At 46.9% G+C, this 27166-nt stretch overlaps 1 long non-coding RNA gene across 10 annotated transcripts in view; it reads left to right on the top strand.

The window, feature by feature from the left end:
* LOC311632302 overlaps positions 1 to 27166 on the top strand; it is a 105417-nt gene that overhangs the window by 29191 nt on the left and 49060 nt on the right. For 9 of the 10 annotated variants that reach the window (XR_014796756.1, XR_014796757.1, XR_014796759.1 and 6 more), the window contains exons 2-5: positions 5780 to 6104; positions 11045 to 11170; positions 13600 to 13708; positions 20388 to 21679. This is a non-coding gene — a long non-coding RNA (uncharacterized lncRNA). The remainder of the gene's footprint in view (positions 1 to 5779; positions 6105 to 11044; positions 11171 to 13599; positions 13709 to 20387; positions 21680 to 27166) is intronic. The other variant, XR_014796758.1, reaches the window with a different exon arrangement.

The raw sequence follows: 27166 nt of genomic DNA, 5'->3' as shown, positions 1-27166 counted from the left end.
GACTTTGGAATTCGCATCCCATTGGTTGAGGGTTGTTCAAGGACATTGACACTGGTGTGTCCAGCCTATGATCTCATGACCAGAGAACATGCTCAGGCAGGTGCCATAGGAAGCCAGCCAACCATCCTGGGATGGTCTTCAGGCACCCGGGGAGAGGCTGAGAGAAAATGTCAGGGTATCTGGGGGAAAGAAGCATAACAGAACCGCAGCATTTCCTATAAAATGGAAAAAAATGGAGGTGACATGAATGTCCATGTGAGTGGGAGGGCTATACAAGTTTTGGTGTGTCTGCTCGATGAAATATTGCCCAGTGTTACTTTGTCCAATAATGTTCCCGTGTGCCAGGTCCCACACTAGGTCCCAGCGTCACTGTGATGAGAAAGACAGAACCTAGTCCTTGCCCCCCAGGGACCACAGTCTCCTTTATTTCTATGGGATTTAAAGAAACCATGGGCATGTGGAACTTGGTTGTTCACACAACGTGGCCTTCATTCTGTTTTTTGAAATGCGTAGAAAAAAGACTAGAGGGAAACACACCAGATTGTGAATAGTGACTCTCTTCGCATGATGAGTGTTTCTTTGCTTCTTGGATTTCCATTTCAACCTTATATTTTTATAAGGTAAATGCATTCCTCTCATCAGGGAGAAAATAATAAACTTTATTTGAAGATAAGAGAAAAGTCACCTGCCAAGCAGACGGGAACTCAAAGCTGGCCCTTCTCACTTTCTCCCTGTGCCCACCTTTTAAGTGTGCCTAGCATCTCGGGTTCCCTGCGGAATCTGGAACCAGCATCTAATGCAAAATAATTTGGGGCACTTCTCAGGCGTGGCCGGGGCATGAAAAGAGCTAGCCAGCATCTCCCGATGAAATGTGAAGTTTTTAGGCACCACAAAGAGAAGGAGAAATAGCTCTCCCTTTTATTTTCCTTAAATTAATTCATGGAACCATGAAGCCCATAGTGATGGTGTCCACTCTGGTTCCCCTCTATGCTGATTAGCTTTGATACCGTCTTCAATGGTTAGCCGGCAACTGGAGCTCAGCACTTTGCCTGCTATTGTTCGGAAACGTCCCGTCCCCCTGGAGGGAGGGGACCTCGGCATTGGGGAATTTTCCTGACAATCATCCCTCCAGCAGATTCTCCAGACTTGGGGATGAAATATGTAAAATAAATACAAAGTGTTCTCGTGAAACGCTTTGAAAATGTAAAATGAGCTAGGTTTAAAAGGAGCCGAAATAGGACTCTATTCAAAGTAATTTCATTGATTGGGATCGTTCAAGTTGGCGAAGCCCATCCTGAAATATTTTCCATGCACATTTTGCAAGATTAAACATCTTGGAAACCTTCTCCTTAGACACTCCCCAATCCTATGATTCTGAGTCATTTCTGCTAGATGGAAACCCTGAAGTTTGTAGCCTTCACCAGTTCAGTAGTTGGCTATCGGTCCAGGCTGCAGTGTGACGTGGCTACGTGGGGCCCATGCCCACAGGCTGTCCTTTGGCATTGTGCAACAGAGAGTGAGTCTGGGTCGATTCCAGAATGATGTTCAAAACAAGTTTTCTTGATGCTCCTGAATTGGTGATGGGCTTTGGATGTTTCTGATTTACATGTTCAAAGTGAAGGTCTTGAGCACTTGAGGACCATGACGATTGCTCCTTACTCTCCCCAAAGTGTGTTATTCATTGCTAGTTGCTTGGGATATCAACTTGTGTTTTGCAAAAGAAAAGGTCTATGAGGAAACAACATGTTTAGGAAAGGCTGGATACGTCCAGTTAAACAGGGCTTTCTCCTGTGGGGTTCCTCCAGGTCCCGAATACGCTGGTATCGAGTATCTTTATGAATTTTCAAGAGAGCAAAGGCACATACTATGGCCCTCAAGCATCTTGGGAACCAGTCTAAGCCAGTGGTTCTCGGATTTTGTGTGCCTAGAGAACTGCTCACACACAATTCCCGAGCCCATCCTGAGAGATTCTGGGCCAGTAGGTCATGTGGGGCCCGAAGGTGTGCATTTCCCAGTCCCTTCGTGATGCCTATGCTGCTAGGCAGGCACCGTATCAGAAAACAACCGACTTAGCGGGATTCAGTAGTTCCTCCGAAAGACAGACAACCTGGAGGGGAAAGGAGTGGTTTCCTAGTCACACAGTTTGTCCTGTGGGATATGAATGTCACATTGTCCCATGAAGTGTATGATGGGAAATGGCACACAGTAGGTGCTCATTTCACCCAGTATCAATGTGTTTGATAGAGGGATACAACCAGCTTGACCCCAGGAGCCACTCAACAATACAACACTGAGATTTTGCTTTATTTAGTCAAGCTTTTTCTTTTCAGAACAAACAAATGAAAAATAAAACAAAACAGAAATAAAATCAGACAAGGCTTTGGTTCTGAAACTCACTGAACGAATACACTTGGGTTATTATCTCCGGGAAAATCAATGACTTTCCCATCTACCGGTGGATGAGCCTTTGGCGTTGACCAGGAAACACTGAAACGCTCCAGGCCTGAGGCTCTCCAGAGTCCACTGGCTGAGCACACACGTCCCCGCATCCCCAACTGGCCCTGTGTGAACTCATTTCCCTTTTGGATTGCAGAGCCATAGCTGCAGGTAGTAATGCACCTGCGAAGCCCTCTGCCTTCTGGCTAACATAGCGATGGACAAAGAAAAGAGGAGGCGAACCAGGCAGCTGTGGGGTGTGGGTTTGGGAGTGAGGTTTTGGAATATGGCAGGCAAGCTAAGCATGGCAGGGACTTAAGTTGGCCAAGAGCTGAGCAGATACCTGGCTGAGAAGCTGAATCACCGGGGAACCTTTTATTTTACTTTCCATTATTAAAACGATTATTTAATGGCATTCCCCGGTCCCTACCCTAGACTCGATCCAGAATCTCCACCTTAGCACTCCTTTTTGGAGATTCCATGAGGAGGAATCTGCAGGAACCCATTTCTGCTTCGGGCCTGGATGCTGCTGTTTGGAGCTGTGTGCAACCTTTGCAGCTCAGCCCGGGGGCTCGAGCTCCAGGGGATTCCTCCCAGCGCTCCCCTCAGAGGAACACACTGACATCGCCCAAGGGGAGGGGTGATCTTTGAAGGACAGAGAGTGCTGAAAAGAAGAGGAGCTAGAACATTCTCAAAGACCCTTGTGGCGGCTGCAGCCACGTTTCTGGAAGGACACCTTAGAAAGCGCTCATCTTCAAAGATAATTACAGAGAGGAACTGAGGTGGAGAGAGAGGAGCTTCTGTGTCTGTTTGAAAGAATGCCAGGATCTCTCTTGTTGGCACTTTGGTTCCCAGGAAAAAAAGCTGGGTGAAGGGGACCCTTTGAGTATCTTGTTAACAAACGAGGGGCCATATGTCACAGCCCGGGGAGCTGAGGACAACTCTGCCTTGGGCTCCTCTCTGGCTGTCCCTGCTCCTCACGACAGAAACCCTCATTATGGAGGGCCTGTAGGCATTTTATGCGCAGTATCTCATTTAATTCCCACCACAGTCCTACACTCTAGGTCAAGGTCACCCGCCTGCTTTTGTAAATGCAGTTTTAGGGGACACAGCCTCTGCCATTCATTCCCATATCATCGGTGGCTGCTTTGACTCTCTAATGGCCGGGACTAAAGTGCTTATAATGTGACCCTTTAGGGAAAAGGCCCCTGGAGAGGATCCCTGATCCCACTTTACCTTTGGGGAGACTCAGGCACAGAAGGGCTAAGAAGGTTGCCTAAGGATCACTTAGATTAGAAATGACAGCATCAGAGAGGTCTCCGGTGCCTGAGCTTCTCCCCAGCTTACACCGTACTGCTTCCTGCGCTGTCACAAATCATCCTGGTCTGTTCCTGCTCATCGTGTCAGCCAAAAAGGACATTTTCATTTACTCCCAACAAAACACCATGGGCTGACCTCACATAGAGGCCCGCAGGAGATTCCGGAGTCCCAGAGAAGCCATCATCCAGCTCACTCCCTCTGCACCCCCCTTGCCCAGAGCTTATGAGAGAGACCATCACCCAACATGGACAGAGACAGCACTTTCATGTCCAGGAGATCAGCTCAGGGGTACACTGGCTGGGGAAGAACAAGAGAAGAACCAGGTAGCCCCAAGCCAAAGACAACAGTTGCCCTTAGTCCGCACCCCCAATTCTGTCCTGGGTACAGGCCCACGTTTGCCTTGTCTGCGGTCCTGCCCATCCTGTGTCTTTCCATCTGTGGATATTGATGTACCTGTTGATTTTGTTCACAACTGTGCTGCCCTCCTGTCTGGAGTGCCTGCCTGGTCCTGGTTCCTGCCTGGCTGGCTTTGGCTCGCCCTTGACCATGTGGATCACAGGCTATGACCCCATAGTGGCCTGCAGCTCCTAAGGCAGGTCAAAGTGAAGGCTCCACATCTTAGAGGAAAAGCCCAGTTTCCTTTGAGGACTGGCCATTTCCACCATGCTCAGTAGAAACTGCTGGTTTCACCAGGAGGTGCTCACTGGGCAGGGAGAACTCTAAGGGCTTCCATTTTGTAAAAAAATATATATTTTATTGATTTTTTTTACAGAGAGGAAGGGAGAGGGATAGAGAGTTAGAAGCATCGATGAGAGAGAACATTGATCAGCTGCCTCCTGCATACCTCCTACTAAGGATGTGCCCGCAACCAAGGTATATGCCCTTGACCGGAATCGAACCTGGGACCTTTCAGTCTACAGGCCGACGCTCTATCCACTGAGCCAAACCAGTCAGGGCGAGGACTTCCATTTTGCATTCCTGCCTCATCTTCAGAAACCTCAGTCCAGCTCCCCTGGCCTTGGGCTAAAGGAAACAGGAAAATATCTGCGGCCCATTAAGCTCTCTCTGTCACGAGACCCCTCCTTATCTGAGAACAGATGGCTGGCTGTTGGGTTGCCATCTTGGGAACACTAAGAGCGTCTATTTGGTTTATTTGGGGGTGGGGAGAGGAGGGAGGCAAAGAAAGCTGAACAAACACATGAGAGTGGAAACTTGGCGCTTATCTTACACAGTAGCTGTAATTTTTGTGGCCTTTTAAAAAGTGAGAAACTCTAGTGTTCTCTTAGCAGAAGTCATTCAATATCCCGTTGGAGCCTGTGTGAGTCAGCGGGAGGCAGCGGGTTTGCCGTTGAGTCATACCGGGTGTTGACTAAAGACTTTATGGGCCTCTCTTTGCATCTACCTGCCCCTCTCACCGTCCAGCTCTGCCCAGCACTGCAGGGCAATTCTGTCCACATCCCTGTCAGATTCCATTTTTCATCAGAAGCTTCGTTAGGACACAGAGGCTGAGCATCCTTAGAGGCACTTTAAACATGGAAGATAATGAAGGAGAAGTCAGTGCAATTAACCAAGCCCCTGGCAGTAGGGTTTGAATAGTGAAGAAACTAATTATGTGCCCCGGGCACCCACACACTGCGTTGGCCACATCATCGGGCCACAATAAAGCGTGTCTCCAAGCTGTGCATCTCACAGGACAGGAGTGAGGCGGGAGTTCCCTTGGTGAATTCCTTTTCCATGAAGAAGCCTGGTTCTTTCAGGGCAAAGAGTCTGCAATTGTTTACTCGCTATCCAGTCCTCTCTTCCTCAGAAGAGAAACAAGATTTTGCTCAGACTGGCAATGTGCCAGATGAAAGCACATATTTCCAATTATAAATGGTCAATGAATTGTCAGTGGGAGTCAGTTGAGAAATCGGGAAACGCTGTCTTTCTCCTTTTTTCTCTTACGTCTATCTAGTACATGGTTATGATAAACAGAGTTCCGACAGCCACCTGGTTACCACGAGGCAATCTTCTCTCTTCACAGAAAGCAGAAAGATGGAAGGAGGCTGGATCCTGGTGACTATGAAGCCTCCGTGTTGCCATGGGATTCTCAGCTTCTAGACTTCACGTTCCACGACCGAATAAGGAATCTTTCATTATTTATTACAGCTGTTGGATTCAGAAGTCTGTTGCCGGTCACAAGCCTAATTTTAACAGATACAACATACATGAAGTTTCTACCTCTCCCACACATCTTTCCAAGAGCCTCAAGAAAATCAATGACTGACTGAAACAATCATTGATCAACCGGCATTTACTGAATGTCCACTGTAGGCCCAACTCCGTGGTTCACAAGGGGGAATGAAAAGGTGAGCATGAGTGATTCCCGACCCTAAGAACGCACTTCCCTGTTCTCCGATTAGAATGAGCTGCTCTTTGCCATGGAACTTGGAGTCTGAGTTAGAGCTGCCTTGCAACTGAGGAATTGGGTGAGCTGCCAGAAGGCAGAGAGCCTGCCTTGTTCATCTTGGTCTCTCCCACCGTCCCTGGCACAATGCCTCTCAGTGTTTACAGCAGAGGCGTATAAAAGTGGAGCCTTCAGCACAGCACAGCCTGTTTGGTTTTTTAAAAAGCAAACAAAATACATTATTTATTTCAGAGAGGAAAGGAGAGGGAGAGAGAGATGGAAACATCAATGATGAGAAAGAATCGTTGATCAGCTGCCTCCTGCACGCCCCACACTGGGGATGGAGCCTGCAATCTGGGCATGTGCCCTGACTGGGAATTGAACCGTGACCTCCTGGTTCATAGGTCAATGCTTAACCACTGAGCCACGCCAGCTGAGCCAGCCCAGTCTGTTTTAGCAACTGCCCACATCTGGCAGTCAGCATGCCCACTTTGACTCAAGGTTCACTGACTCAGGGTTTGCTGATGATGCCCGTCTTTCCTCCAGCCACATGCTTTGGGTCTCTGGTGCCTACTCCATCCTCTGACAGTATATTTGCTAATGGTCATGTCTAACAATGGACTTGTGGGCTAAATACACCACTTGTCTTACTCTTTAACGTGCCAGTTCCCAAGCCAGTCATGACCGAGGCAGGCTATCTGCCAGGTCCTTACCCTGGCCAGCTGGTGGTGGTGGTGGTGGGCTCATCAGTCTTGCTGTTCAGGCCAAGATTATGTTTGAGAAGGTGGAGCTTGAATACCAGCTCCATCCCTTTCCACCTCTGCTATTTTGGATGAATTACTTAACCACACTAAGTGTCAGTTTTCTCACCTATAAAATGGGGATAGCAGGTCGACCTTACAGAATTGTTATAAAGATTAAAGGAATTGATGCATAACTGTGCTCACAGCATGGTGAACTCATAAGAAATGGCCATGGTCACCATCAGTATTATTAAAACCTGACATCACCTGTGGTTACAGCTGTCTCATAACTCGATGAATATTAAACATCTTTAAAGCTCTAATATTGATCAGGAATCCCAGTTAGGTTTTCTGCGGGGTGGGGTGGGGAGGCAGTAATTTAAAAAAAGACCTTTTCACTTATTGTTCTCAACTCTTCTCTCTGGCGATATTATTTGTCCTTTAGGTCATTCAAAAACAACTAAATGGCCATCCAGGCTCTCACTCAAACACCTTTGCCTTGAACATCTTGACCACTTACCGCCAGATTGGGTCAACTTGCTGGGTACCTTCTTTTCTGAAGTTTACAGTAGAGGGTCAGGTTACCTGCCCGTTTTCTTCCCAGGATGCTCCCACTGGGAGGGGTCTGAGGTGTGCGGAGGAGGCAGGCAGACACATAACGCACGTGGGAATCAATGTGTGAATGTGTTTAGACTTTGCTTGGGGAAACGGGGCTTTTGCCGCCATCCAAGTTTAACAGAGATGGCTGCGCAGACCAAACAGTGGTGACTCGTTGACACCAAAACCCATTTGCAGCCCGAATCAGACACAACAAATCTGGGAAAGAATTTCTTAACATCCAAACCTGGCAACCCACCCCTCTCCCCAGGCCGCGTGAGGCATGTGAAGTGAAGGGAATATTCATGCCAAGAGGAGGCGGGAGGCCAAAGAGGACTCCTCCTCAGGCTATCGGAGGAGGTGAAAACCGCATTTGTTAAAGCAGAGTGCGTTTGGGGGTGGGGCGAATGAGCTGGGAGGCTAGGAGTCAAGGCCCAGTGCTGCCTCCCTCAAAAAGCCACCAGACCCAAGGGCTGGGTCGTCCCTGCAGATGCTCCTGAGAACAGACCAACACTCAGGGACTCAGAGTCCATGCAAAAGCCAGACAGGGACACAGCAGCAGGCGTGGTGGCCTGAGGCCAAAGAGCTGGGGGGTGGGGGCTGTGGTGGACCCTACATGTCAGGCCCTGCAGGAGAGGAGAACCTCCCCCCAGCCAAGGGGCGCTGTCTGTGCAACCCTGGCTGGTGGGTTACTTAGGAGAAACATAGGTCCAGGGTGGCCCGGACCTTCAGATGGCTGAAGAGCTGCTATCAAGCTCCCGATTTTCAATTGTTGGCAGCGAGTCAACACATGGTGCAATGCTGTGTGCAGGCCGGAGCAAACAGATCTGCCGGCTGGATCCAGTTTTCAGGGCAGCCCGCTTCTGGTTCCGTGGTGGGGCTTGATTTTTATCTCGCCTCGGAAGCTCAGGGTGTCAGGGGGTGGCTGAGCGCCCACACTATCCTCGCTCACTCTCTGCCCAGATCGTCCCGGTGCTGTTAATCCAGCCCGAGAACTCCGCAGCACTGGGACACGTGAAGCATCCAAATCCAAGTGCAGAGCCGCCCAGAACGCCTTCTGGGGCGAAGACTCAGAGAGGGTGCTTTATTGTTGTTGTTGTTGTTGTTGTTGTTGTTGTTGTGTGTGTGTGTGTGTGTGTGTGTGTTGTCATGCCCCAGGAGGCTGGTTGGGTGAAAACTGCAGGCGCAGCAGCAGTCACACACCCTCTGAAGCTCTTTGCACAGACGTGACAGGCTTGGGAAGGAAAGGAGACGTGGAGGGTGGTAAGTGACACACCCAAGACCACCCAGGGGGCTGAGGCAGCCTCCTTAGGGGCCAAGTTTAGGTCTCTCCCCCCTCCTCCGCCTGTTAGTTTGAGGCCCTGTTCCCAGGCCACCCTGGAATTTGGAATGTCCGGATGACAGCACTGCCCGCCTCCTTGGGGAGCGAGGTTTGGAGGGAAACGCATGGTGTGTGAGTGGGAAGAGTGGGGTCTCAGGCTTTCCCATGGGCAGGGCTCAGGGGAAACCCCTGTCTCCAGCAGCGGATTACCGTGGCACCTCTAAGTCGCCACACTGACCCAGGAAGGACTGTGCATGGGACCCCAAATGTAGGACAGGCCAGCAAGTCTGGGGGTGAGAACAGGCATCAGAAAACACACAGGGCTCAAAACCCTCAAATTCCAGGCGAGCGGGTGCAGCAACTCAGTAGCCAGGACGTCTGACGGCTGGACTCCCTCTTCTCTCCCTGCACAGCTGCCTTCACTGTGGCTGCACATCTGGGGAAAGGGAAGGAGAGGAAGACAGGATACAACACAGCCACAGAAACCAAGGCCAGGTAGAGCCCCCAATCCTGTGATGAAGGCCTAGAGGGCTGCCTGCTAATCACCCCGGGGGAGCACTTCTCTCTGCTCACCGCCCAGCTTCTCCAGAGCCCCTCTCCCACCCATCAGCGTAGGAACCGCTCCCCGGGCTCACCAGAGCTCAGACACCAGCTGCTCCGAAAGACCTGGGAGCCCGCGGAGCATTGTGGGTACTGGCATGCAAATGAGGAGCGCAACCCAGCATGTCCCACATTGCTTCAGAGGACCTGCATTTTTTATGGCTTCTCCGTGCTTTTTGATGTTTTCATTGTCTCCCAGCATAACTGATATGCATTCCTATTCTGACAACGAGGAGTTGTCGGGCTGGTGGTGTTTTTTTGTTTTTGGGTTTTTTTTTGGGTTTTGATTTTTGGTTTTTTTTCCTGGAGCTGGTCTTCTCTACCTTAAAGACAAAACCAACCAACCAACCAAAAAAAAAAAAATTAAAAAAAATAAAAAAAACCAAGGAGGATTAAAAAAGAAAAAAAAAAAAAAAAAGCCACTGCAGCACACCGAGGTTTCTTTAAGAAGTGAAATATGTTAAGCAACTCAAGCCCAGATGCAACCAGGAAAAGAAAACATGTTGATTCTCTTAAATTCCTTGCAGGAAAACAAGGCCAGCTTGCCTACCTCTCTTAAAGGGACAACTTCCAAAAGGAGGAGAGGGGGAGACAGTGAGGGGTGTAGTGTTTTTTCTCTTTTTTTCTTAATCTTTATTGTTGAAAGTATTACATATGTCCCGTCCCATCCGCCACCCCCCTCCGCCATTGACCTCTTCTAGCCTGACCCCCACCCCAGGTGAGTGGTATTTTTTTATTTGATGGTTGTCAGTCATGAAGGACCCACTTTATTATGAAATAGACCCTCCCCATCTGTTTGTACTTGATCTTAATTAGTTTGGGAAAGTTCATTTAGCAAAAGTGAGAGACTTCGTGGCTATCCCCTCCCCTGCACGTGTGCATGCACACACACGCTCCAAGGACTAAGTGAACTTTTAAGGGAACCTTTTAGTTTTACGGCCATTTGCCTTTAAAGGATCCAGAAGGCCATCACCCACGCCAAATACCTCCAGTTCCGTGGTTTTTCTGGTTTGGCTGAGGGAAGGAAGGAATGACTGGACCCATTTCAAGAAAGTCATTGGGAGAGGAACCCAGCCAACTGCCCCCATCCGTTCCTCTCAGCTGATGGGCTGGATTAGAGAGGGCCTGTCCGAACCTGGCTGTGACCTTCCAAGCAGCCCGGCTTCATTCCGGTCTTACCCACTCCAAGAGGAAACAGGGGGACTCTTGCCACTGTGAACACAAGGGCAACGTCTGCAAAAGTGTGAACAAACCTTGCATGTTGCTCACCGTCCTCCTCATCGGAGGCCTAGCCACCCATCCTTCTAGCCTCCACATCCCTCCTTCATCCCAAGTTGGCGTCATGTTTCCTTCAGCGCCGTTCCTGTGCGCCCGTCAGTCTTGCACAACTTGTCCACCAACATGGACAACCTTCCACTCCCAGGACCCCAGCGCCACACCTGACGTGTCTTGGACACTGAGACGCAGCGGCTCTTTCTTCTCTGTCTTCGGACTGTCTTCCTCCCATGGTCCTCCACCTTCGCTGAAGTTCCCCCATAGCCTGGGGTGGGGGGTCTTCAGGTTCCAAGGCCAGACAGAGGTGCTGAGGGGGGTCACCAAGCCCAGAACTGTGCCTCTGATAATTTCTATCTCCATCCCCAGCTCCTAGCAGCTTGCCTCGCACCAGTCAGCCTCCCAAGGTATTTTTGAATGAAAGAACTCGGGTCTTCACTGCTCACCAGACACTTCCAGAAACTTTGCATCTAATACCCAGTACAAGCCTAAGAGGTAGGTATTGCCATTTTCATTTCACAGATGAGAAAACTGAGGCTCCAGAAGGCTTCAAGACTTGCCCAAAGTCCCCAGTGGTTATGTGTCCGAAGTCCAGTGATCTCCCAGTGACACCCTGCTTCTCCAGTTTTGAGCCACTTCCACAAGCAATATTTCTGGGACCCTGGTCAGATAGATATTGATAATAACCCTGCTTTACAGATGCAGCATCGAATAGCATATCCCTGCATTTCCGACACACTTCTGCCCTCTTTTTCCAGAACCTTCCTTGGAAGACCCCAACAAGCGTAGTGATTTTGAAAAGGAGCCTGACCTCCCACAGCCTAAGCTCATGCAGGTGGAAGGGAGGTCAGGCAGGCACTGGAAGAAGCCATGTTAACATGTGCAGTGAAAAAGCCTGCAGGGACTTCACTCACCAAACCACCCTCGAGACCACAGGAATTTATGAGCCTGCTAAATATACCCAAACGAGTCTCCGGAAGTGTCTTAGGTAGTCAGGATCCAGCTCCGTAGAGCATATAACTACGTTTTAAAATAGCAGTAAATGTTTCCACCCTGCCACTTGGTTTTTTATGACCGAGTGTACCCCAAATAGAAATGTTGGCAGCCACCCCTTTAATAAAGCTTTTTATATTTAACGTATCAGGGTATAAATAGAAGCACAGTAGGCTCGCATACCAGATCTTGGTCTATGGGCACTCAGCTTCACAGCCAGACAGTCCTGATTTGGTCCTGACAATAAAAATAGAGAGAGACACGGTGTTCTCACCTCACCTTGGGCTCCCATCTCCGAGTCCTTCAGCAGGTCTGGAGTTCTCCCTCCCCCTCACCCCACTGCCCCGAGCCCTGAGAGATCTCCCGGGGGTGGGAGGGGAGGAAAGATAGGCCACATGGCTCAGCTTTTCAAATATGCGAAGGAAGGAGGATTTCTCCAGAAAGGCTCCAGGAAGGATCTAGGAGAACTCAACTGGCACAAATTAGCTTGGACAGAAAAAGAAAGGATATGCCTAACGCCACATAAAAGCTGTCCAAACGTCCCCCACCCAGACCCTCCCGCTCCCTCCCAGCACTTAGATTTCAGGCTCTTGAAGAAATTGTATTTCTTTTGACATTTAATAATGTCTGTTGACGTGCAACACCCCTGCTAGGGCTTTTCTTTCTTTTCTTTTTTTTTATTTTTTATTAAATGATGTAAGTTCTGTAACTGATACCAGTTGTCATCAAACATCATAAAGCCAATCATGCCTCAAGTCATCAATATTTATTGTCCCTGGTTGGGAAGAGGCTGTTTTCACTTTGAGGCAGATGGGTTTCATTTCTAAGTGGAATCGTTAAAGCAGACGCACCTCCTATGAAATATCAGACCAGCCGAGATCTGCGGACAAGGCGCAATTGAGATGTCCATGCAGCTGAGAGAGAGGACGGCGAGGAGAAGGCAATGGGGTAGACGCGAGGAGGAGCGAGGAGAGGGTGCAGGCAGAGACCACAGGGATGTGGGGAGTAATGAATGGGAGGGGAGGAATGGAGAGAGAAAAAGGAAAAAAAATATGCATGCGCATCAAATGTGTAGCATTCGAATGAATAAAAACATCTTTCCTCTTGAGGATTTCAAAAGAGACTTGGGGAAGGGCAGACAGACACTGTTCTGGAAGGGCATGCTGGGGACTGCAGCAAAACAATAAAAATAATAAGTTAGAGAAAATGTAAGTGAAGTACAAGAGCAAGAGAGGAAGTAGAAGAGAGAATGTGAAAGAAAGCGAAAGGAAGTGAGAAAGTGTGAGAGAAAGTGAAAGGCAAAGAACAGAGAATGAGAAAGAAAAAGAGAAAATGAGAGTGAAATTAAAAGTGAAAGATGGAGAGAAGGTAGAGAGAGAAGGTGAGAAACGGAATGAGTGGGTCAGTGGGGTCAGGAGATTCCAGGGGGTCTGAGTCCCAGGTCCCAGCCTGGGCACCAGGGCTGGACAGGGGACCAGGGGAGGGGCCAGCATCCTGGGGGCTTGGGTAGGCTTTGGCCAGGCCAGTCCCAACCAAGGCCAGCCAGGGGTGAGTGGGGCTTGTTCTTGGCACGTTCTCCTGTTTCACCTGTGCTCCTTCCCCTAGAAATTCTCATCTAATGGGCAGGCTTCTGGGGGCTCTAGAATATTCTTCTCACATACCACAGGAAAGGCTCTGGGTATCTTGTTCACACTGAGGCATAAATGACTGGTGAGGCTAATGGGACGCTCTGGCTGGGCTCAGTTTTCCCTGTTCGGTGTTTAGTTCTGATGGCAGATTCCGAGATGCCTGTCAGCCAGGTAGGGAAAATGGTGGGAGGTGTGAAGCAGCGGCCACAGTGTCATCCCATTGCGAAGTCTGTTCTGCCTCCTGAATGTTCTGTGGGTGACACACTCAGCAGACCCAGTGTTCTTTTTTTTTTTTTTTTTTAGAGAAATAGATGGAGGATGTGTGACTGAGCCTGAGGCCTGGATGGTCCAGGACAAACCTTGGGACCCCAGGCCTCTGCGTGGGACCCCAGTCCTGGGCTGCTGAAGAGAGGTACCAGGAAGTGAGACCTTGTCCTTCATCCTTGGGGTTCCATGGAGTCTTGCAGAGACCGGGGGCTGGAGGGGAGAGGGCAGGCCTGGGTTCACAGACTCTGCCCACGCTGGCTTTGTGCTGACGTCAGAGTCCAAGGGAAGAAAAGGAGAAGGAAGGAAGAACCTTCACAAAGAGTTTCCAAAAAAGCTCCTGGTGGAAAAGAAGTAGGTCAGACCTCAAAGCAGCCCAGCGCAGGCCTCCTAACGGTCCAGCCCGCCACTTGCGTGTTGGCCCTGCAAGCCTTCGTGTTTACGTAAGCTGTTCTGTGGGGTAGGTTGGGGCAGAAGCCCCTCCCCCTCACGGATGAGGGTTCAGACACAGAGGGCCCCCCCTCGGGGTCCCAGAGCATGGCAGAAGCATCAGAGGGGCCATGGGTCTAATCAGAGGGTCTCGCTCATATCTGCCACCTTCCTTCCCTCCGTCCATCTGTAGGAGAATGAGAAGTGGGAGCAGGTGTTCGGTTCCAACACTCCATCACAGGCCTCTCCCCCCCACACCTCCACCCCCCATCTCTCACATTCCTAAAGGGAAAGACACTGCTCTCCTGAATTTTTGCATTCAGCCTGGGCAAGTGCCAGGATGTGAATGCCGTCCCGCTCTGTGTTGTTGGCCTCCAGGCAGCATGGAGGTGACCTGGTAGCCCACCTACGGTTCCACCTTGTGAATTGGCTCCGTGCCATTCCTGCTCTAGCACCGGCCAGCACCCAGCTCACAGGGACACTGGGTCCTTGCATCTCCAGAGAATGCTGCTCAGTGCGACCTGCCAGCGCAGGCCGGGCTGGAAGGTTCCTGTTCCCCTACATCGTCTCCAACGATTTGTCCTCTCTTTCTGACAAAATATTACGGGCCTGATATTTTCTAATTTTTGCCAGTCTCGTTGCCGTTTTTATTTGCATCTTGCTGATTGCTGATGGGGCTGCTAAACGGTTCTCCATACACCTGTTGGCCATTTAGCTTCTCTTCTACGAACTGTCCTTGTCTCCCCATTGGACTGCGTGCCTTCCTCATGGTGGTTTGCCTTGTCTTATATTCCAGAGTCTGTTCCTCTGTTGGTTTTAGACAGCATTCATTATCTCCTCCCAAGATGCCCCCATCAGTTAACTATGGCTCTAGTGGCATTTGAAAAAGTGTTTGTTTGTTTTAAATCCTCACCTGAGGGTATTTTTTCCATTGATTTTTATTTTTTTATTTTATTTTATTTATTTTTTTAAAATATATTTTATTGATTTTGTACAGAGAGGAAGGAAGAGAGATAGAGAGTTAGAAACATCGATGAGAGAGAGTCATCGATCAGCTGCCTCTTGCACACCCCCTACTGGGGATATGCCCGAAACCAAGGTACATGCCCTTGACTGGAATCGAACCCGGGACCTTTCAGTCCCCAAGCCGACGCTCTATCCATTGAGCCAAACCGGTTTCGGCCCATTGATTTTTAGAGAGAGTGGAAGGGAAGGAAGAGGGGAGAGAGAGAGAGAAAGAGAGAGGGAGAGAGAGAGAGAAAGAGAGAGAGAGAGAGACATCTATGTGAGAGAGATGCATAGATTTGTTGCCTTCTGTGCGTGCCCTAACCCGGACTGGAGATTGAGCCTGCAACTGAGGTATAAGCCCTAAACCAGAAATGAGCCCAGGACCTTTCCATCTGTGGGCTGATGCTCTAACTGCTGAGCAAAGAGCCAGGGCCAGGTTTTTTAATATGGTCAAGTTCAGCAATTTTTGCCGTGGGGTTAATGCTTTCGGTGTCTTATTAAAGAAATCCTGACCACCCTAAGGTCAAAAAGATATTCTTTTACATATTCTTCTGTTGAATATGTAGCATTTTCCTATCACTTTTAGGTCTCTTTTGAGTTCACTTTTGAATGTGGTTTGAATTAGAGCCCCAACTTTATTCATCTTCATCCAGTGAGCCAGTTGCTCCAACAGGATCTACTAAATAATTTATTTTCTCCTTCACTGAATCCTGATGCCTCTTTGTCACAGATCCTGGGTCTCTTTCTAAACTTTTTTATTCCACTTGTCTATTTGCCTGTTCTTGCACTAACTAATAAAGTGCTATCTTTATTACCATGTCTTTATAGATTGTCTTGATATGTAACAGGGCAATTTTCTTTCTTTAATCTTTTTAGTTTCCAGAATTATCTTAGCTATTTGTGATGCTTTATTTTTCTGAATCTTAGAATGTTTATACATGTCCAAAAAAAGAAATTTTATTTGAATTGATTAAATAGAATTTAAAGAATTAACATGGAATGGATGGACATCTAAGTTGCTCTATTCATAAACATGTTTATGTCTTGTTGTATGTAGGTGTATTTTATTTAAACTTTTCCTCTGTGAAGATCGTATGTCAATCCCTAGATACTCCTGGTGATGAGGGTAGAGGCAGACTATTATGAATTGTGACAGGAATTTGGTTTTATTTTTTTCTATTGGGTTATCACTGGTATAGTGAAAACCCAATAAGTTTTTTTTTTTTTTGAACCTCAACTTTATTGACACAACAATTTATAGATATTACGATGCACCCATTGTAATTTTAGGATCTAATGAGTTTTAACAAGTCTGTACACCATGTAACTGTCACCACAATCAAAATATAGAACAATTACATTCCCACAAAAGTCCCCTCATGCTCATTTATCCCTTTCATTTGCCCAAGGCAACCACTGATTTGCTTTTCAACACTATGGATTAAAATCGCCTCTTCTAGAATTTTTATTTTCTAATTTTTCTTTGACAGTACATGGAAATAGAATTAAATTTGCATATTGACCTCGTATCATGACATATTGCCAAATTATTATATTATATCTTTTTAAAAATATATTTTATTGACTTTTTATAGAGAGGAAGGGAGAGGGATAGAGGGTTAGAAACATCAATGAGAGAGAGACATCGATCAGCTGCCTCCTGCACACTTCCTACTGGGGATGTGCCCGCAACCAAGGTACATGCCCTTGACCAGAATCAAACATGGGACCTTTCAGTCCCAAGGCCGCTACTCTATCCACTGGTTAGGGCTATTATATTATTTCTTATTTCATATGTAGAGACTCTCAGGATTTACTACATAATAAACTATCCAAACAAAAAGAATTTTGCTTCTTTCTATTTAATCTTTATGCCTTCATGTAAAAAAAAAATTTCATGTGTTATTGCTAGGACCTCTAGTACTAGCAATAACACATGAGAGTAGACAACTCTGCCTATTTTCAATGATAAGGAAGAAATTTTTGTCTTTCACCATTAAGTAGGATATTAGCTGTAGGTATTTTTTGTAGATAAACTTTATCAGTTTGAGGAAGGTCTTTACTATCCCTAATTTGTTAAGAATTATCACAAATGGGTATTGAATTTAACCAATGCCCATTCTGTATCTGTTGAGATGATTATATAAGATTTCTCCTTTATTCTATTAATAAGGTTAATTGTGTTTATTGAATTTTGATTTTTAACTACTCTTGCATTCCTTGGAAAACTTACTTAGTCATAATATATCACCCGTTTTACATAGTATTGGCCTAGTTTTACTAATATCTTGTTAATGATTTTGCATATATTCTATGAAGGATATTGGTCTTTAATTTTCTGTACTTGTCATGTCCTTTCCCCCCTTGTTTTGATATTCAGGTATTACTAGCTTCATAATGTGAGTTAGGAAATATTCCCTCTTACTCTGATTTCTGAAAGAACTTGCTTAAGATTGATGTTTCTTCCTTGAATGTTTGATAGACTTCATGAGCAAAGCTGTCTGAGCCAGGGACATTTCTTTGTGGGAAGGCTTTTAATTACAAATTTATTTTGAAATTTGACAGGATATTCAAGTTTTCTCTTTCTTCTTGAGTCTTATTTTATAATTTGGGTTTTTAGGTAAGTTTCCGTTTCATACTGGTTGATAAATTTATTTGATAACATTGCTCATACTTATTACCCTTTTAATGCCTGCGGGATCTACGATGATGTTCCCCCTCTCATAACTGGTATTGGCTATTGCTGTCTTCTCTCTGTTTTCTTGACCACTATGACTAGGAATTTTCTAGTTTTACTGATTTTTCAAGAAACCAGAATTTTCTTTCATTTTTTCCCCGTTTAGTTTTGTTTTGGTTTTCTATTTCTTGAATTTCCATTTGTTATTCATTTCTTTTTCTTTCACTTCCAGTGTTCTTGTGGATCAGTTGAGTATTATTTTACATCACATTTAATCTCCACTAATCACTTTTTAACTATACCTTTTTGATTCTTTTGTAGCTACTCTAGATTTTACCATTTATACATTTAACTTACCACAATTTATCTTTTTAACAATGACATACCACTTCACATAGAAAACCTTATGAGTGTATACTTTCACTAGAGGCCTGGTGCACAAAATTTGTGCACTGGTGGGGGGGGGCGGTGTCCCTCAGCCCAGCCGGCACCCTCTAACAGTCTGGGAGCCCTTGGGCGATGTCCCACTAATTCGGAGGTGGGAGAGGTTCCTGCCACCACCACTACACTCACCAGCCGTGAGCCTGGCTTCTGGCTGAGTGGTGCTCCCCCTGTGGGAGTGCACTGACCACCAGGGGAAGCTCCTGCATTGAGTGTCTGTCCCCTGGTGGTCAGTGCATGTCATAGCAAGTGGTTGAGCAGCCTTAGCATATCATTAGCATATTACACTTTGATTGGATGGTTGGAAATTTAACATATTAGGTTTTTATTATATAGGATTTCCCCACTCCCAGTTTTTATATTATTTTCATGATACATTTTACTTCTACATGTTTTTGATTTCTCATTAAATTGTTATTTTGCTTTAAAAAGTCAAATATTTTATAAAGAAAATTTTAAAATGAGGAAAATGTCTTTTACATTTATGCACATATTTACCATTCTTCATTCCTTTGTGTAATACAAATTTTTATGTAATATTTTCCTGCATGATTTCAACTTTTATTTTTCTGACAAAATCTTACTTTCACCTTAATTTTTCTGAGCATCATATCCTATGTTTTATTATCTTTGGGTTGCATAATTTTGATGATAAATCTGCAATAGTTCTTACCTATGTTCCTCTGTACACACACTCACATTTGCAATGTGGGTGATGTAGCTGCTCCCAATGGGGCAAAAACTGGTTTTGTGTGTATGTGTGTGAAAAATCATGCTCTTTTATGTCAAAAACATAGAAGATATACATAGAGTACATAGACAGGAATGCAACGTATCTGTGGTATTCAAACTTCATGGAAGGGTGTCAAAAAATCTCCTGGGAGGAGTGCAATAATAAAAAAGTGATTGAGAAACAGTGTTCTATATTTAATGTGTTTTTTCCCTTTGGCTGTTTTTAAGATTTTTATCTTTATCATTGATTTTCAGCACTTTGAATACAATGTGTTTTTCATTGGGACTGTCTTGCTGGCAGATCACTGCACTCTTGGATCTCTGGATTCATAGATATTATCAAATTCTTGTTATTTTAGGCTATTACGTTTTCAAATAATTTCTATGTCCTCCTTATTCCCAGATTTCTCTTCTTAGGGAAGTTAAATAGTTAGAGCCCTTGATGTTGTCCAAACAAATCAGGGATACTTGCCATTAGACTAGTTAGTTTGATTCCACAGAAATGCTGTTCATTTCTGTCAGTCATTTTTTTCTCTTTTGGGTCATTTCTACTGCTATGTCTTCAAGTTCAGTCACCTTTCCGTTCGATACTTTTAATCTCCTCTTAATCCCCTTCACAGTTTTTCACTTTTGATGTGTTTTTCCTTGACGGAAATTCTACTGGGTAATTTTTATATCTTCCATTTCTCACATCATCTCTGTCATTTTCATGTTTGTTTCTTTTGACTTTTTTTCTTTCCTGGCTATGGTTTATACTTCTCTCTTTCTTGCTATTGTGAGTAGCATGTTTTGGGTGCGGGATACTGTAACTTTCATATTTTCTGCATGCTGGGTTTTGTTGTGTTTATCCCAGAGTGTAGGGTTTGTCTCACAGGCAGTTTAGTAACATGCAGATCGGCTTGGTTCTCTTGAGGCTGTTTTTAAAGCTTATTTAAAGTCATCTTTACTCTGGGCTATCGTAGTCTTATTACTAAGGTGTGACTCTTTTAGTGAGTAGCTGCCTCCATTTTATTGTTGGGTTAAAAAAAAAATTAAAGGCATTCTTCACCTGTTCCTCAGCAGTAGAAGGCCTTTGTGGGTGCTGGGAGGGAGACATAGTATTGGTCTCAAATGGGGTGTGTGCAAGTGAATGTGAGTGTGTGTGTATATGTGTGTGTATGTGTGAGTGTGCATGTGTGCTCCTTCCCAGAACAATTCATTTTATACCCCCAAGCCTCCTCCTGGGTTTTTTGTTGTTGTTATTGTTTTAACAAAGTCTCCCCATTTCCCAAGTAGCCTCAAGCAACAATTAGTTCTGCATGTCATTTCTGAATCAAATGGTAGGTCGGGTGAGAACTGTGCAAGCAGTTGGGAAGCAGATGTAGCCGGAGGAAAAGTCACTCCCGGTGCTCAAGGAGAGACCCGGAAGGGGCAGAGGGGGCAAAGGTGGGTGTAGGGCCTGGTGTATGGCCCAGAGCTCTGACGTAGGAGTCAAAACAGTGGCGACCACGTGGCAGACAGAATAACGGGCCCTGAAGATGGCCACACCCTCATCCCCTAGCACCTGTGCATATGCTACCTGACATGCAGAAGGCACTTGGCAGATGTGGGTAAGCCTCGGGACCCTGAGATGGGAGAGTCTCCTGGCCTGTCAGGTGGGTGCAACCTAATCACAGGAGGAGCCTTACACGTGGAGAGCTTTCCCGCCGGTGGGGGGAGCTGGGCTGATGGAAGGCAGGTCAGAGAGGCGCCTTGCTGCTGGCTTGGGAGGTGAAGCTGGGAGCCAGGAGCCAAAGAACACAGTGGCCTCTGGAAGGTGGAAGGGCAAGGAAATGGATCACCCCGAGAGCCACAGAAGGAATGCAGCCCCTGAGACCCATGTCTGACCCCCGTAAGTCACTACATTTGTGCTGTTTTAGTTTGTTAGCATAGAAAACACATGCAGCCCGACTCCCACTCTGCCTCTTTGAGCCCTGCCGCTTTGGCCACACCACTGAACTCAGGGTGAGCTTCTGTGCCTTCCTTGGTAACAAGGGGACCTTCTTATTTTTCTTAACCCTAAACCCTTCAGGCTGGCCAGCCCACAGGGACAGGTGAAGTCAGCACTATGATGCACCAATGTGTGGCTGAGTCAGCAGGCAAGGCCTGCCTGCTCCCCTCTGGCCTCCCTGGAGGACAGAGGCTGCGGGTCTGCCCTCTCAGAAGCGGCTGTCCCCTTCTTGCCAGGTCCCGCAAGTCTGCTTCTGCTCAGCCCAGCGGAGGGACCGATTCTGCTGTCCATCCGCGTCACTGCCACTCCCACATACCCCACACAGTGGAGCTCTGCCCTCACTGCTGGCTGGGATCACAGGGAACCTTTTACAAAACATTTCCTACTGATTCTAGAGAAAGGGGAAGGGAGAGGGAGAGGGACACTGATGTGAGAGAGAAGCATAGATTGCTTGCCTCCCTTGCACACCCCAGCTGGAGATTGAACCCACAACCGGGGCATGTGCCCTTACCGGGAATCGAACCAAGGACCTTTTGGTGTATGGGAGGATGCTCAACCAACGGAGCCACCCGGGCCAGGGCCAACAGGGAGCCTTACAAGAACACAGAACCCCAGGCCCCTCCCTGGACCAACTGAGTCAGAATCTCCCTAAGACCCTGTGAACTGTCATTTTGCAAAAGAACGCAGGGAAGTGTGGAGGGCTGAGGGTTTAGCCTGTGTTCTTCCAACTCAGGCATGCCTCGTTTCATTGTGCTTCACAGGTGCTGGGTGTTTTAAAAATTGAAAGCAAGACCCGCCCACAGCACAAAGATTACAACTCGCTTCGAGGAGGTGACCAGGAGCTGGGCCGCAGCATCTCTGAGGTGCGCTTGTGGTTATATCATTTCCGTCTCATCTGGGGCATGTCCTCTGATCTTCCTGGGCCTCGTGTTTCTCGTGTTTCATCTGAAAGCGTTGAACTGGTGAACTCGAGGGCTCCTTTCATAACTGAGGATCTTCTATGTACAATGGTGTCTTCCTTTTATTTTCTGAAGGCGCCTTGGTTTCGTATCCCGTCTCAAGGCCATTGTCTGCTCCTGGTGGCAGTCAGCTGCACTCTCTGTGCAGGGCTGTCATTGTAGATCGGGGACCTGGGTGGATCTGAACTAAAACAGCGACGTGGCCCAGAATTCGTTGTGAACTATGTAGACACGTATTTAATTCTTTAAAGAGTAAAAGAAAAAGCCATCAGACATTCTGATGTACAGCCAGAGGTGAAAACCAGTGCCAGGCGTGGGAGATGTTGGGGGGCAGAGATGGGGTGGGGTGGGAAACCAGATGACAGAAGAGTTAACCTGCTCCACTTGCAACAAGGATAAACCCAACCCGCTCTGCCCACCTCCTTAGGTGAGTGTGGACTCTTACCAGGCCAGCCTCCTAGGACAAAGTGGTCATGGTAAGAGAAAGATGAAGCCCAGAGAAAAGTGACTCCTTCAAAGTCACATCTCAACACCCCCCCCCCCTCCCCTAAGCAGAGTAATTCAACCAGTCATGCCCATTGTATCAGTCAGGATAGGTAAAGTTGTGCTGCAGTAACAAACAAACCCCAGGTTGCAGTGATCCTATATAATAAAGATGTAACGTGCAAATGGTCATTAGCCATGAAGCGTAAGGACCGAATCACAGATCAGCAGGAGGATGGGGCAGCGAGCTACAAGTGTGTAGCTGAGAACTACAGGAGGGGGCAGGGCAGCAAGCTATGAGGGAGGGGTGGGTGAAGGGAGGAAGAGGGAGGGCCTAGAGGAGGGTGGCAGCGAGCTACTGGCACACAGATTCGTGCGCAGTGCTACTAGTTCAAAATAAGCAGCTGTATTTGTCACTCTTTCTACACTTTCATTGTGGGTTGGCAGGAGCTTCTGTTTGTTGTAATCATGGAGGAACCTAGGCTGATGGAGCAGCCATTGTTTCAAATAATAATGGTGTCTGTGCCAGAAAGAGAGAGAGCTTTGGAGAGTCTAGCACTCTAGTCTAAAAGTCACACATGTCACTTCTGCTCACACGCATTGGTAGGAACCAATCAGGAGGCTCTTGCCAACCACATAGGATAAGAATATAAGGACATACAACCTACCATGCGCCTGAGCAGCGGAGAGCTAAAAATGTTTGGCAAACAGTGCTGTTGTCCATCTCGGCCATCCTGTAGGCCCCAGTGCCCTCCAGGCTACACCCTCTGCAAAGTCTTTCCTCACCCCACAGACTGCATTCTGGAAAGTTCTATTTGGCTGGCACTTTAGCATGCCTTCAACTCTCATCTCTCAGCGTTTTGTACATGCCAGGATTGGTGCTTCATCTTCAAACATCTGACACCTAGCACAGGCTGGGGTGCTGAATCAAATGGGTACGGAATAAATTAATCCTGCTTCCAAATGCACATGACACTATTTGTGTAACAACTATAATGCACCAACACTGTTTAAATAAGTTAAAAAAATTATTTAATACTTAAAATATCCTTTAAGGTCTATTACTTTCCTCGATTTTATAGTTGAAGATACTGAGGCACAGAGAGGTTAAGTCGCTTCCCCAGCATCACAAAGCTACCAAAGACCAAGTGGTAGACCGGGGACTTGAACTTGAGTCGTCTAATCCGAGAGTCCAAGTGCATAATGACTTGCATCCTGCTACTTCTTAGTCCCACTCTGTGATTCTAACCTCACAACTCAGTGCTCCGCAGGCCTCCACCAGGGCCCCCTCCTTTTGGGGGGAGATTTCTAGATTTTGTAAACGTCCCCCTTCCCGTGTCCCAGCCCCTTCCTTGCGGGGCTAGCCCGCTACAGATCTGATAACTTCCAGGAGAGCTGGGAGGTGCCGAAGATCATTATTTTCCCGGTGACAGTTTTGCCCAAGGCTGGCCCTGGAGCAGATAATCCACCCAGGGCAGGTTGGTGGCTCCGGCAGCTCAGTGCTTTGCTATGCAAACCACGCACAGTCTACGTGGCATGTGGAGCAGCACCTTCTAGAAATCCGCCTCCAAGCACCTCGTGGAGGCTTTGCTTCTTCATTTCAAGTGAGGGCCTTCTAGGAGGAGCCCAGAACGCCACAAGATTATGGGTGAGATCCTGCAAGCATCCTGTCCTCCCAATGTGGTCACCTGGGTAGTGGCAGGTGGCTTTTCTACCAGAGTCCCCAGGAGGCTTTTGTTGCTGACTAACAAGTCCTCTCAGCTTGGGCTGCCTCTCCCAGTGGGAATGGCATCGAGCTTGCTTGCCTGTGAGTGGCACTCTGAGCTGGGCTCCGGAGGACACTTTATATGCTGGAGACTGGCCTCACTCACTCTCAATGAAGTGCTCTCTCAAAAAAACAAAAACAAAAAAAAAAACAAAAAAAAAAACTTCCAGAAAGATTCCCAAGAATTCAAAAGTGCATTCGGTTGTGCTCTTTGCAGAAAGAAAAATTCCCAATTCCAACATGAGTTTCAGACGTGACTTTGACTCTACTCTGGAGCAGGGGGAAGGATATGAAGGGGTAGGGGGATGAGAAAAAGGAAAATGGGAACTCGGGGGAGCTTTTGGGGGACTGGTTTGTTGGAGTTGACCAGGGAGTGCCTTGCTCTTGCCTGCAGTCGCCACAAGGTGGCAGCATTTCTGAATGTTCCCGATGGGCCCAGGGGAGCCTCCCAGGGCGCGGAATGCCTTGGCATCCAGTCAGAAGCACATCCTCCCTTGTGTTGGGGAGGATTAAAAGTCCCCACTGGGATGCTCTCGCCCTCAGCCAGGGTCGGGAGAGAAGAGGCCCAGAGCAGCAGGCCTGGATCTCCATGGTGCACAGTCAGCTGTTTCAACACAATCAGCATTGAACCCAAGAGCCTGTTGGCCAGCAGCCACCATGGATGTTGGGCGGGATTGTCTTAGTTTGTCTTAGAAACAAATGCTTATTTAGCCAGATGTTGTGTGGCGGCCAAGGGACTTGGTAGTGATTTAGAAAGTCCATCCTTACAGACCTCAGTTTGCGTGTTCTGGGGACTTCGTTCTGCAAAGCATTCAGGTTTTTACTCACTTCCTTCACCATCCTGCATTCAAACCATCATTTGGCATGAAACAGTAGACAGTTTTTGTTAAAACTCTTTCTGGAATCTGTCCTACATACCCTCTTTTTCATTCATTCAGCACTTGCAGTATTTATTGAACACCTACTATGAGCAATGACTGTTCTACCATAATAGAACTCACATCCCGTCGGGTGGAGAATTACTTAATCACAAGTATAAAAAGTGCTCTGTAGGAAACGTGTGTTATGGCAGGGATTCTGGGAATCTCCACCATTTATTTACTAGCTGCTGACCTTGGAATAGTGAGGTAAGGGGACTGTGTGTGGTCCCTGAGGTTTTGCATGGGATGGTTCTGAAGATTAAAGAATTAACTCATGTGACGGTGCCTGGCATATTGTCAATGCCAAATAAATGCTGCCTGCTGCCTTTATTGCCATATGCAGCTCCCCTCCCCCAGCCCCAGCCTTCTGGTTGAAATGAGACTGACTCCATTCACAGCTCTGAGCATGGGCACATGACAGGGGCCAACCAATCCCTGCACTTTATATCCTGGAGGGGTGGTTGTGTCAGAGGTGCTTATGTATCCTCAGCTAGAACAGTGGTCGGCAAACTCACTAGTCAACAGAGCCAAATATCAACAGTATAACGATTGAAATTTCTTTGGAGAGTCAATTTTTTTACACTTAAACTTCTTCTAACACACTCAACAGGCCAAAGAACTGTATGTGGCTCGCGAGCCGCAGTTTGCTGATCATGGAGCTTGACCAACAAAGAGTTGATCCTGAGGTTTTGCTGGAATTTAGAGACAACACACTCTCTTCCTCCGGAGCTGCTAAGCTGGGAGTCCATTGACCTGGACCCGCTGGTGGTGACCTCACCCTTCGTGGGCAGAGCAGCCTGGGACTGAGGCCAGCCCTAAGGAAAGCAGAGGGAAGAGATGGTGAGTCCAAGATTGTTGGTGACATCTTCTCTGTGGCTGGATTCAACTGTGGACTTCTGCAGTTGGTGCTTTTGTAAGTTCAAGTTGAGTTACTATCTCTGAGACCTGAAAGCATCTTGTCCAATGTGGAGATGATCCCAAAATACAATATATCCGGAAGTTGGGTGCCGAGCACACAATGGAAATTTAATTTGAAATGTTTTTAACACTTAATATGGGTCATAATTATTTTGTGTTATAAATTATTAAAGACATAAGAGAAATGTTTTTAAAATAATATTTTTATTGATTTCAGAGAGGAAGGGGAAGAGGGAGAGAGAAACATCAATGATGAAAAAATCATTGATTGGCTGCTTCCTGCATGCCCCTTACTGGGCAGAGCATGTGCCCATGATCGGAATCAAACCCGGGACCCTTTGGTCCACAGGCTGATGCTCTACCCACTGAGCCAAACCGGCTAGAGCAACATAAGAGAAATTGTGCTATGCCTATATTATATCATGGGGAAAATAAACAAAACTAAATAATATACTCACAATACCATTTTTTAAAAATCCCAGGTATCTCCTTCTCTGGAACCAGAATGATCTGAATTTGAATTCTAGCTCTGCCAATGACCTTAGACAACTATCATAACTGTCATGAGCCTCAGTTTTCTCATCTGCAATATGGCGATAATAAGAATAGCTGCATCATTGGATTGTTATAGAAGAGTATCTGAAATAATAAGAATACCAGGCCTTCTTACAGTCCTATGAGGTAGAAACTGAGGGGCAGAAAGAGGAAGTTACCTGTTCAAGGTCAGTCAACTTGTAAGTGGCAGAGCTGAGATTTGAACTTGGGCAGTGTGGCTCAGAGCTTCCACTCCTGATCCCTGTTTACTATCTCTTGAGGCTCGGAGAAGTTGACTAACTTGTCCAATGTCACACAGCTCATAATATTTTACACTAAGCACTTCTCGTGGAGTCTGGTACACAGTAAATTTCAGTGGATATTAAGAACACAGAAAAAGGAGGGTGCTAACCAGCTGATGGCGTCTCAGGGAGGGCCATGTCTGCAGTCGGGGGTGGGGAGTATGCAGGAGTGGGATTTCAGAGCCCCGATTTCAGACTTTACTATCATTAACCTGACATGTGACCTTAGGCTAGTCACTTGCATCTCTGGATTTTGCTTTCTCCTATGCAAATTGAGAGGAGCAGATGATTGTTCACCAAAGGTTCTTCCATTGTCACCATCTACTGTCCCAGAGAGGCATTTGTCATAAGCAAGGTGATGAGGCTGCATGGCCTGAATATGGAGAGCTTTTGCTTGGGTCTCCTTTTCCAAGTTTTCCGTCTTTCTCTAACCTAGGACATTCCCAATATCGAGGAAGAAAAGTGACCA

Source organism: Pipistrellus hanaki, assembly GCF_964339955.1.
Source record: "Pipistrellus hanaki genome assembly, chromosome: 14".
Taxonomy (NCBI): Eukaryota; Metazoa; Chordata; class Mammalia; order Chiroptera; family Vespertilionidae; genus Pipistrellus; species Pipistrellus hanaki.
This window is presented reverse-complemented; position numbering and strand designations above follow the sequence as displayed.